The 10,817-nt window shown below is 35.8% G+C and overlaps 1 protein-coding gene across 1 annotated transcript in view; it reads left to right on the top strand.

Moving 5' to 3' along the window:
• LOC107738605 (protocadherin-1-like) overlaps positions 1–10,817 on the top strand; it is a 193,057-nt gene that overhangs the window by 169,267 nt on the left and 12,973 nt on the right. The gene's annotated exons all lie outside the window — the stretch shown is intronic.

The following is a 10,817-nucleotide window of genomic DNA, read 5'->3' as shown; positions in this document are numbered from 1 at the left end:
TATATATATATATATATATATATATATTATTTCTTTATTTTTAATTCTTTATTCATTTTGGAAAACCATGCTCTATGGCACTATTATATTAAAAAAGGAATTGCATTATTTTAAATTGTAATAACATACTCACATAAATAAAGTATATATCTTTCACACACTCACACACAAAGTAAGGTTTGTTTTCAGTGTTTTGTCATTCACAAAACTGAGGATGTCACATATGACTACTGCAAAAGAAGCCAAGAGCTTCAGACAAACTGCATAATGCGAAAACACATATGAATTGTTATTTAGGTGCACTGTGAATTAGTTTTTTAAGTAGGCAGCTCTTATGTTTTCTTTTTCCTTTCACAGTATGTAGCGATCAACAGTCTTATTTCATTTCTCAGAGAAAAAGAACAACACTCCAGAATTTGCATATCAGTGCCCAAGGTGGTCAAGGAGAGAGACCGCAGAATGTGACATTTTTTATTCAGCATGAAAAATCAGTTATTGTTACAGCTAGCCCTCTGAGTGATATTTAAGGTCCAAAATAATATTGAGTGGATTGGGGTGGAGTGGAGGGTGAAGGTGCAAGTGTGTGTGTGTGTTTTGCTTGAGTGGGCGTAGTAGCAGTAATCACAAAACACATCCCAGGGAAACTGCAACTCTATTTTCACGTTCTAATTTGGGCAGAGATTGATGACAAGATGAAAGACATGCTTTTTTGTTTTTCCACTCACACCTTGCACAAACACATCATGCATATACGCGCATATGTGTGTACGAGTGGGCTGTGAGAGATAGCGGTGATGTCAGCAAGCAACTGAATACATTTTAAATGGAAGGCGCCACTGAATTTAATTAAAACATAACTTGCAGGCCCAATTAACACCATGATAAATACCATTGTCCACCAGAGGTATAGCTCCTCCAGAGAAGCTCAAATAGATCTGATCCAGCTTCTCTTCCCCTCTCTCTCTCTCTTTTTTTTTTTTTTTTAAGAAGAAGTGTTTCATTGGTTTTAACATAAAATTAAATAAAAATCTATGGAACTAGTAAAATGATAGAATTTGAGTAGTTCTGAATTTGAATTACTCATGTAAATTCTAGACACGATGACTGAATTCTAGATGTGAAAATTGATTATTTTATGACATTTTATAGTTTTGAACTTGTAAATTTGAGTTTTAGACGTGAACTGTAACAAAATGGGTTTTTTAAGACATTAGATATTTTCTGGGGTTTTTTTAGAGGTGAAATTAACTGCAAATATTCAGATTCAACATAATGGTGTTTTAGAAAATGCAAATCTAAAATAAAACTGTTTAAAATACAAATCTAAAATATGCCACAAAACAATTTTGCAATTTTGTTAAATGTCATGGCTAGGGTTCATATTTACAAAATTCAAATTCAAAACTGTAAGACGCCACTATATAGTTCCTAAATGTCACATTTACAAATATAAAATTACATCCCTTTGCCATTTTTCGAGCCCCATAAAAATCCCCGTTTTCTGATCTCCTTCAGCCCTAATCAGGTTTAACTTTACTTAAAGCAAGTGTGAATAATGCCAAAATAATAGATCAGATTTAGATTCACTCAACCTGCACTGCAAGCAGTAAAACAGCAGCAGATTTGACTTTTTTGCCTCTAAAATGCTGTTTGACATGCCAGGTGCTGCCCTGTGGTGAAAGATCTGCAGACATACACATCATTTTGTCTGAATAAGTGAGTGAACATTAAGTCTTTGCGGCATGTGTGTATATGTGTGTCTGCATTTGTATGTTTGTCTTCAGGGCACTACCTACGTGAACAGGCTGCGTATGCGCTCAAACAGATGGTATGAGGCAGTGTTTGGCTAAACAGGGCATTTACCTGTTACCACACAATCAATCAGTACAGGCAAACTTACACGCTCAGCGCATTTCCAACACCTCTAAGTGCAGATGTGTTCTAGTTTCAGCTGTACGGACATGGCCACACTATTCTCAGATCTCTGTATCCCCCGGGGTCCTCACACAACTACAGCCCAGTGCCCTGCTCGAGCTGGGTAAGGACATGCCTGACTGTAAAGAGAATCCCATTAGCGAGGTCTTTAGTGTTTTGTGGGTCGGTTTTGGCCCGTCCACTCGAACTGGCACAATGCTGGCCTAGCGCTGGGCAAACAGAGGGTGCTTATTATAGTGATGCGCTTCTGTGCCAGCCTAGCCTAGCCTGACAGTGCCAGCTCACAGCATAATCCAATCTCTCCACCTCCATCCTCACTGTTTTCCAAATTACCTTCCATCTCTCACACTCCACACACTGTCATCCATCCCTCTTTTGTCCTGTACCATCCTTTTGCATATGCAAATTTGTCATATTTTTGTAGTAGCATTGTGTCAGGTGATAATAATATGCTACTGTTTGATTAGTATATTCATATACCATGGACCTTATATTTTACTCCAAGCAAAGGTTAAATTGAATGATCCAAAATGGCATTCAACCATCTTCAAAGAAAGAAACGATTGGAATTGGCTGTTTCCTTGTCAATCCGTTTCATTTGGCATGTGTATATTCCAGTTCAGCTTTTCACTTCACATATTCCGTTTTTTGGAATCATTAATGGAAATTTATTTTCTAAATGCATCTTATTGATCTTATTGTGGATGATTCATCCATGCATATGTTGGTTTATGTATTTATTCAATCATATTAATTAATTAATTTATTATTAGATTATTAGTTTAAAATAAGAAGTAAAGTCACATTTTGAGATGTAATTATGCAATTGTAAGATATCAAGTTGCGAGCTTTAACACAAAGTGTATGATATAAAGTCTCAGTTATGCAAAAAAAAAAAATCACATTGTAAGATATATAGGCATAATGTGCTGTTAAAAGTTGTAATTACAATACAAAATACATATTGTGAGATATAAAATCACAATAGTGAAAAACAAAGTCACAAATGTGAGATATAAAGGTACAATGTGCAGTATACTCACAATTACAATAAAGAAAGTCACATTGTGACTTTGACTTCATACCTCACAAAGAAAAAAAGGCCCAATTGTGAGATACAGTATAAAGGCACAGTGTCCAGTGTAAAGTTGCAATTACAAGAAAAAAAGCCACATTGTAAGATATAAATTCACAACTACGAGAAAAAAAAAAAAGTCACTTTGTAAGATGTCGTAAAAAGTATAAGAAACAAAATAACAAATGTTAGCTACAAAGTCATAATGTGCAGTTATAAAGTCACATTTAGGAGAAAAGAAAGTCAGAGTTTTTGTATAGGATGCCAGTCTTTTGTCATAGTTCATCTCCATTTGTTTTCTTTCACTTCTGTCCTGTTGTCTCCCACCGCTCTCCATATCGACTTAATTGTTTTCAGTCTCAGCAAACCTTTTTCCACAGTGCCTGTGATTTACAGGGCTATGCGTGATAGACAGACAAGTAGAGGAGGGAGTGAGGGATAGGCAGAGATAAGCAGATATCTGAAGAGGAAAAAGGAAATGTGCTCATGTGGCGAGGACGCTCGTTACCATTAGCGGTGGCTAATCCTCTCTTATTAATGGGCTCCATTGCAGTGCTGTTGTGTGCAGAGGATTAGCTGTTGTTTGTCTCTCCTCCTGTGTTATGTTGTTCTAGCCTCATGTGGGTCAGAGGGGAGACTATTACTGAGCTGCCCTGTTATAGCGGTGTAGCGGTTAACACAGGCACGTTTGGTGGTGGTGCTTAGCGTTGGTGTACAGCTGAATTTACAAGTCCGGGACACAAACACACACCCCTGTACTCACAACTAGTTTATTTCTTACACCCCTAGTGCTTTTGGATCAGGGTATAGGATTTTGTGTGTGGGCGTATTTTCTTTGGATGGGGTTTTTGGTGAGCCACAGGGTGAATGTGTTTCTGCCCTAGTTAGGCTGTCCTACCCTGGCATGGCCTGAACTGGCATGAGTGTGCCACTGATACCCGTGGGCACTTGTTATTCTAGAGCACAGAGGACGTGGGCGCATGCTTGTAAAGAAAAGCCCTGCAAACACACCAGTCATCGGACACGTCTACGTTCCGATCTCGGGTCTACCTTAAAGAACCCATGAAATGGTTTGACAAATGCCATTTTTTTTAGTCAGAAGAAACTAGTTGAACACTCCTTTGATTGCCATTGGTTAGTCAAAAAGATGGACCCACCCTAAACTCATGCAATTGGTTGAGCCAATACTGCTGTGTCAATATGGTCAAAGAAACAGCAGTCTGATAGCATCACTGACAGTGTAATTGACTGTGTAATATATATGTGTGTGTGTGTGTGTACACACACTGGTCACAGAGCTAAATTGTTTTCACTTTTTTTTTGGTTTACAAATGTACATATTTTTCCCCCTCTACAACGGAGATAGAATAACATATTTTACTATAAAATATGACAGATTTCAGCTTTAAAGGTCCCATATTGTACACCTTTCTGGAGTTTTATTTTAGGTTTCCTTTTTTTTTTTTTTTGTCAAAAAAGTGTATTCAACCCTGAGCAGAAGATAGTATCTTCCTTTTTTTATTTTTTCAGCAAGTGAAAGACTTTTTGTGTTTATGAAAGCTTTTTCGTATTGTGTAGTACTCTAGCATATTGATAGCTTCGAAGCTAACAGCCATAAACTAAAATTGTTTTATTCAAACACCCCCAAAAAACATTAAAATCTTGACATGTATTTCAGATATGCACTTATGTTAAGTTATCAGCTATTTCAGAGGCTAAAATTAATATCCAGTGGCTTCACAGGTGTGATTGTTACCCTTTGAAGTCAATGTTTTTAGGTGTGTGTGTGTGTGTGTGTGTGTGTGTGTGTGTGTAGCGGGGGGAGAGAGTTCTAGCAGTGCTATCAGGGGACACTTTGCTCCTCTGTGGTGGATCTCTCTGTGGGCGATTTCCCGGTGTGTGTGTGTGTGTGTTACGTGTGTAAAGTGGAGAGAAAAATGTGTACTGTGGAGAGATCACGGTGTGCAGCCAGTAGAAGTATTGTCCTGGTTAATTAGCAGCACAGCGGTCAGATGCACACATCGGCCTTCAGAGCTCTGACACACAAAAACACACAGTCATGAGTACATTGTGTTGATGTTTCACACACTTACACCACGGTCATGCTGACATGTCCTTCAGACTACTCTCATGTATTGTCTGTGCCTCTTCTCTGTCCTCTTTCATCCCCTGAAACTACTCTTTCTGTAGGCATCAATTGTTCTTTTAACCATTTACAACTTTTGGCCCTGTAGATTATCTTAAAACACACTTTTCAAAGCTCTCTTTTCTAACTGTAACAATGTTCAACAGTGGACACATGGATCGTAAGAGAATTCCCATTTCCATCACATTTTAAATCAAGTATTTGAGTGAAATGACTTGTTAAACATTGTAGAAATAAATCACATTTGTCTTGCAAGCTAATTTAATTTCTAGAATTGTATGTATCATAATTTCACACAATTAAATATTTAATAAAAAAAACTGCTGCACAATACAAATATTATGTTTACAAGTGGTACAATTCTATTATATTTTTCACACCACGTCTCATATTTCATCAGAATTTATTTAGAAAAAAGTGAAACTTTTTAATGTTTTTGAAAGACCAAATTTGCATTTATTTGATAAAAAAATACAGTTAAAAATAAATAAAATATAATAATAATAATAATAATAATAATAATAATAATAATTTAACCTCTTGTATATAAAACTACCAGTGTTCTTCACATTCTCAAGGCTTTTTATGATATGTCCCCTTTAAGGTCTTATGAAATGCATATTTATGCTCATTCTGGCCTTTATTAGCAGGGATGTGAGCTACTGTATTTGACTTTAGGGGTTCCCTCAAGGGGAAAATTGCATTAATTTGCATTTAAAATCAAAGCTATTTCCTTAAGTTTTATAGAGTTGGGGATAGCAGTCAGACACAAAGCTTGTATTTATGCTTGTTTCTTATTGTGCAACTTGCAGACAAACTGTCACTTGGCCAGGTGCAATGTTCAAATAGAGTGTGAGACTTGTAAGTATTTTCTTGTTAGAGCTTCTGTGGCTTTGTGAGCCCATCTAATTTATTCTCTCCCCCAAATCACTTTGTAATCAGCAAGTCCAGAGAGGAAGTATCACATCCACTACTATTTTTCTTCTCTTCCTACCATTCCAACCTAGTTCATTCCTACTCTACTGTGTTACCTCATAAGACCCCAAAGCCAAATTGAGGGAATCATAACAACAACTCGTCCTCGACAGTCTGCTTGGGAGAGCCAAAAATCATCACACGTCTAATCTGAAATGCAAGGGAATTAAAGCTGGGAGCTTTGCCCACTATCAGTAGCAGAGAGCAAAATGGAGTGTGTTTAATAATGAATAGGGCTGGGTGATATGGGCAAAAAAAAATATCACAATATTTTTTTTTTTCATATCAATAGATATCGATTATCATCACGATAAATGTCAAATCTTTATTTATTTCAAGTTTAAATCCAGATTTTTGCTTCAAAGTGAAAGTTGTAGAAACCAGACCATTCATTTTCCTTGACAAAATAAATATCTAAATAGAAAAATGTATTTCTTAGTTTCTGCATGTTCTAATGTGTGATATTGTTTCAAATCAAGAAACAGGTTTGGGTTGCCTGATAATATTAATAATAATAATATCACTTTTTGTCTCTTAGAAATGCACATTTAATAGTAGCTTGAGTTAGGATGCAGAGGTAAATTTTTGTTCATTATCAAAATCAGTAACATCTGTAAAAAATTGTAGCAACCGCAGTTGTATATGGTTACATTTATTCTGACCAAGTTTTTATTTATTTATTTATTTTTTTAAATTAAGCATTGGTCTCCCGTAGTAGCATACATTTAAATCACGATAAACACAGTTAAAACCACACATAAAGCACCTCAATACCATGGTAAAAATATAACTGTATGATTTTAGGTAGCCTATTTGTATGAAAAACAGTACTCTAAAAACATTCAGTATAAATGCACACATGCTATACTACAATTATATACCATTACTCCTTTAATAAAATTCAGTGTGAATATCCCAAATTTCTGCCACAATACCATGGTGCAATGAGTGTAACTACAGTAAATCCATGGTAAATGATGGCGATTTGTAGATGGAAAAGCCTTCAGACTGTCTTGTTGCACACAGTGTTTCTCCTGCTTGCCTTTAAACTAGTTTAAATCACCGAGTCATACGTGTTCATCGCTGAATTCAAGCGCTTCACACTGGATCTCACAGCACTGCTTAATGCTCGCGTGACCGAGTAAACGCATCTGCTCTAGTGAGCTCGCAACGCAGCGGCAGTTTGAACTTTGATCCGAGCGGATAAACGGTCCGTGTGGCGCGATTCAAATGAGTTGTGCTGTTTTGTTATGCTTTTGGCACATAAACATCATATCAAACATTTATCTAACTCATATCGTTTTATCGAGGAAAATTATATCGTGATAATTATCGTTATCGAATTATCGCACAGCCCTATTAAAATATATTCAAACAAGTTTGGCAGCACACATACAAGCAATACACACTTCCTATATTTCACCTTAAATATTGAAAGCCCTTGATTCTGTGTGCACCTTTTCTTGGTGGAGGAGAAGATAAAAGAAGACAAAAACAGAAGAGATTCAGAGCATATGGGGATTCTTTGGGCCCAGTGCCTTGACTGCCTCGTGTTTTTTTCCTTTGAAGAGACACCGGTTTCCATATTCTGTGAGTTCAGGTGGGTGTCCACACTCTAGAAGCTAGTGCTGATTGATACACTAGATGTAAATTAAGTTTTAATCTAGCATGTGATTATTTTTTAAATAAGTGATTTGTCTTTCATCCAGGTGAAAGAATATGTTGCAGATCTGTTCCAACTGGGTCACAAACAGGAGGGAAGATACTAAATGCTAATTAAATAAATACAATTATGCACTGCTACGATAAAAAAAGTAATGATTAGGTTTATAAACCTAAAAAAATAAAAAAATAAACTTTTTAGTCAAACTTTATGGTGCAAAGTATTTATTTTTTTATTATTAATTTGTTTTACAAAAATGTTATTTTCTTATTTAGACTGTTTTATTTTAGTAATTGTTCATATTTTTGGCCCCATTAAGTTATTGATTATATTTCAAACATTTAACATTTTATGCTGTTTTGTACAATAAGCTACTTTGTAATTGTATTGGGTCAGCATTTGATTCCCGATGTAAAATCTGAGTCTTGAAACAGTAACCACTGATTTAGACCAATGTGGGGTTTGACCCAGAACAATAACATACTGACACAAATCTATTTCCTCTCTCTCCAACCATCCAGTACCTCCATTCCATCCCTTGAGGCATGATAATAAGAGAATAAGGAAGATAAGTTGAATTGTAAGCAGTGCTGGACATCGATTCATAACTAATGTGCCCCTATGAGAATAGTAAGCGAGAGAGCGCACATTATTTATTGAAAAACAATAAATCAGGCATTTAAGATAATCTATGGTTCATTTTAGTTCAATTTTGACTGAGCTCAGTTTTTACTCTAATCTTATTCACTAAAGAAGACGTGTTATGATTTCTTTTGGAAGTATTTTAGTATATTTTTTCAGTTATCTTATCTCGTTTCAGCCTCTGACAAGACAGGAAAAGAAACACAGGCAGTCTAACTCGAGAGATACTTGCCCGAGGCGTTATTAGATTTAGCTTGTATTAACTCTGTTTAATACAGCAAGCCATTTTACTACGTGAACAGTATGTGAAATTATGGTCTGACTTGTCTCCTGAAGTTGGTGTCTTCAGGAGCTTATCACCACGCAGATCAAATGCAGAACTCAGTTCATGTTCAGTGTAGAGAGAGAAAATGCTAAATGAAAGCAATGCTGCTTTTTTGTCTTTCCATTTTCTCAGATAATTATGGTAAATTTGGAATTTGGAGCATGAAATGATGCTACAGTGGCAGAGAGGGGGAGAGAGAGAGAATAAGAAGAAGAACAAGAGAAGGACAACAGAGACATCACACAACATTGCAGCAAACAAAACAATCATATTGCACTTCTGAAAGCTGAACGTGTCCCATTGAGGGGAAGAATCGTTCAAAAAGGTCAAAAATTATCCGCATGACTGCACTCTTATAGGCAGGATGGGAAGCCAGCTGTTTTAATATGTTCCCCTAAACAACAACAACAATAAGCATTCCAGCCCAGCTTCCTGACAATTAAATTAATGAGAGAATAGCTTGTTACTCTTCTTCTCTCAGCATTGGATGTAGATTTAGTGAGAACATTATTTTAGTTATTGTTTTTGTTTCATAAAAAAAAGTTACTTTTAATATCTCTTTGGATTTGAGACTTTAGCCTTTGCAACTTTACAGATCTTCTTTATGCACCAAGAGCTTGTAACACTCCAAAGAGAAAGGAAAAATTGAAATTGCATCATATGACCCCTTTAATAAGTTTTCGTGTGGAGGGAAATGTGGTTTGATGTTACAAAATCTTCATCCATTTGTTTGTTTGTTTATTATATAATTCTGAAAGGATTTAATAAAGTAAACATGCTTGCCATTCACAACATGCTGTCTATGTAACGTGCAAATTATTGTCTGGAGATATGCTCAAATACACTCATTATCCCTCATTCTTTCCTCATATGGTGAACTATGTGATATTCACTGTGTAGAAATGAACAAGCAAGTCAGCAGTTTGGGACACAGTATATGCATGAATGATGCAAAATGCTTCTGTTGCTGAGATTCTCTCATCCACATTGTGAGTTCACCACCACAGCAAGTTGTCATCATATTTGTGAGCACAGGAAAAACTTCCAGTTTTCTATCCTCTTTCCATACTGACAGCCTGTCAGTGACAGCTACTCTCAGTTGTTTCACGAGAAAGTCTCTTTGGCATTGTGCTGACGCGTACAGCATTACCATAGCAACCAATGTAGACATACTGCATGTTGACTATGCAAACGGATCCGGTTTCACCACTTGCAGAATGACAGTACGGATACTACTAAATATATTGTAGAAACAAAATTTTCTGTAAAGCTGCTTTGCAACGATTTGTATCATGAAAATCGCTATACAAATAAACTTGAATAATCAGTCCTAAAGAAAAGAGTTTGTATGTGCAGTCTGAACACACATCTTAATAATATTCAATCAGTGGTGTAATGTAACGATGTAATAATACTTCGTTATTATTATATATATAAAAGTATATTTTGGGAGTATCTGTACTTTACTTGAGTTTTTATATTTCAGGCAACTTTTACTTTTACTCCACTACATTTCCTAATTAAAATGTATAGTTTTACTCCGATACATTTCCCGAAGCATATTCGTTACTTACTACAAAATAAAATCAGAAGAACACGGACTGCAGGAAAACAGGTTTGACGAATCAGTGGTCTAGCGCTTGCAAGTTAGACTCCTAAAAAATACCTTTGCTCATGTGCAAACAAGTGCACACACAACCGCGGATGATTTCATTTTCCACTCAAGTCGTGTCTGGGGTGTGCGATATACAGCATATCTGCGATAATATGGTAAGTGTTGTTGTAATGATGTGCGATCTGATATTATCAAGTATATCACCAAATCACACACAGAGTGCACACACGTTATTTATTAGTCTATTAAAATTCAAAATTCAAGGCATTCTAAATTATAGATGGCAAAAATGCTACTGTATGCTTTTTATATTTATATAATTTAATAATCTATATCACACAAAGAGTAATGTTTTTTTGCAGATATCAGCATAACGAATTTAATAATAATTTTATACAAGTTCAGTAAAGTTAGCAAGTGACTTACATTTTTTTAGACATA

Source organism: Sinocyclocheilus rhinocerous, unplaced genomic scaffold, assembly GCF_001515625.1.
Source record: "Sinocyclocheilus rhinocerous isolate Xijiao unplaced genomic scaffold, SAMN03320098_v1.1 scaffold2509, whole genome shotgun sequence".
Classification (NCBI taxonomy): Eukaryota; Metazoa; Chordata; class Actinopteri; order Cypriniformes; family Cyprinidae; genus Sinocyclocheilus; species Sinocyclocheilus rhinocerous.
This window is presented reverse-complemented; position numbering and strand designations above follow the sequence as displayed.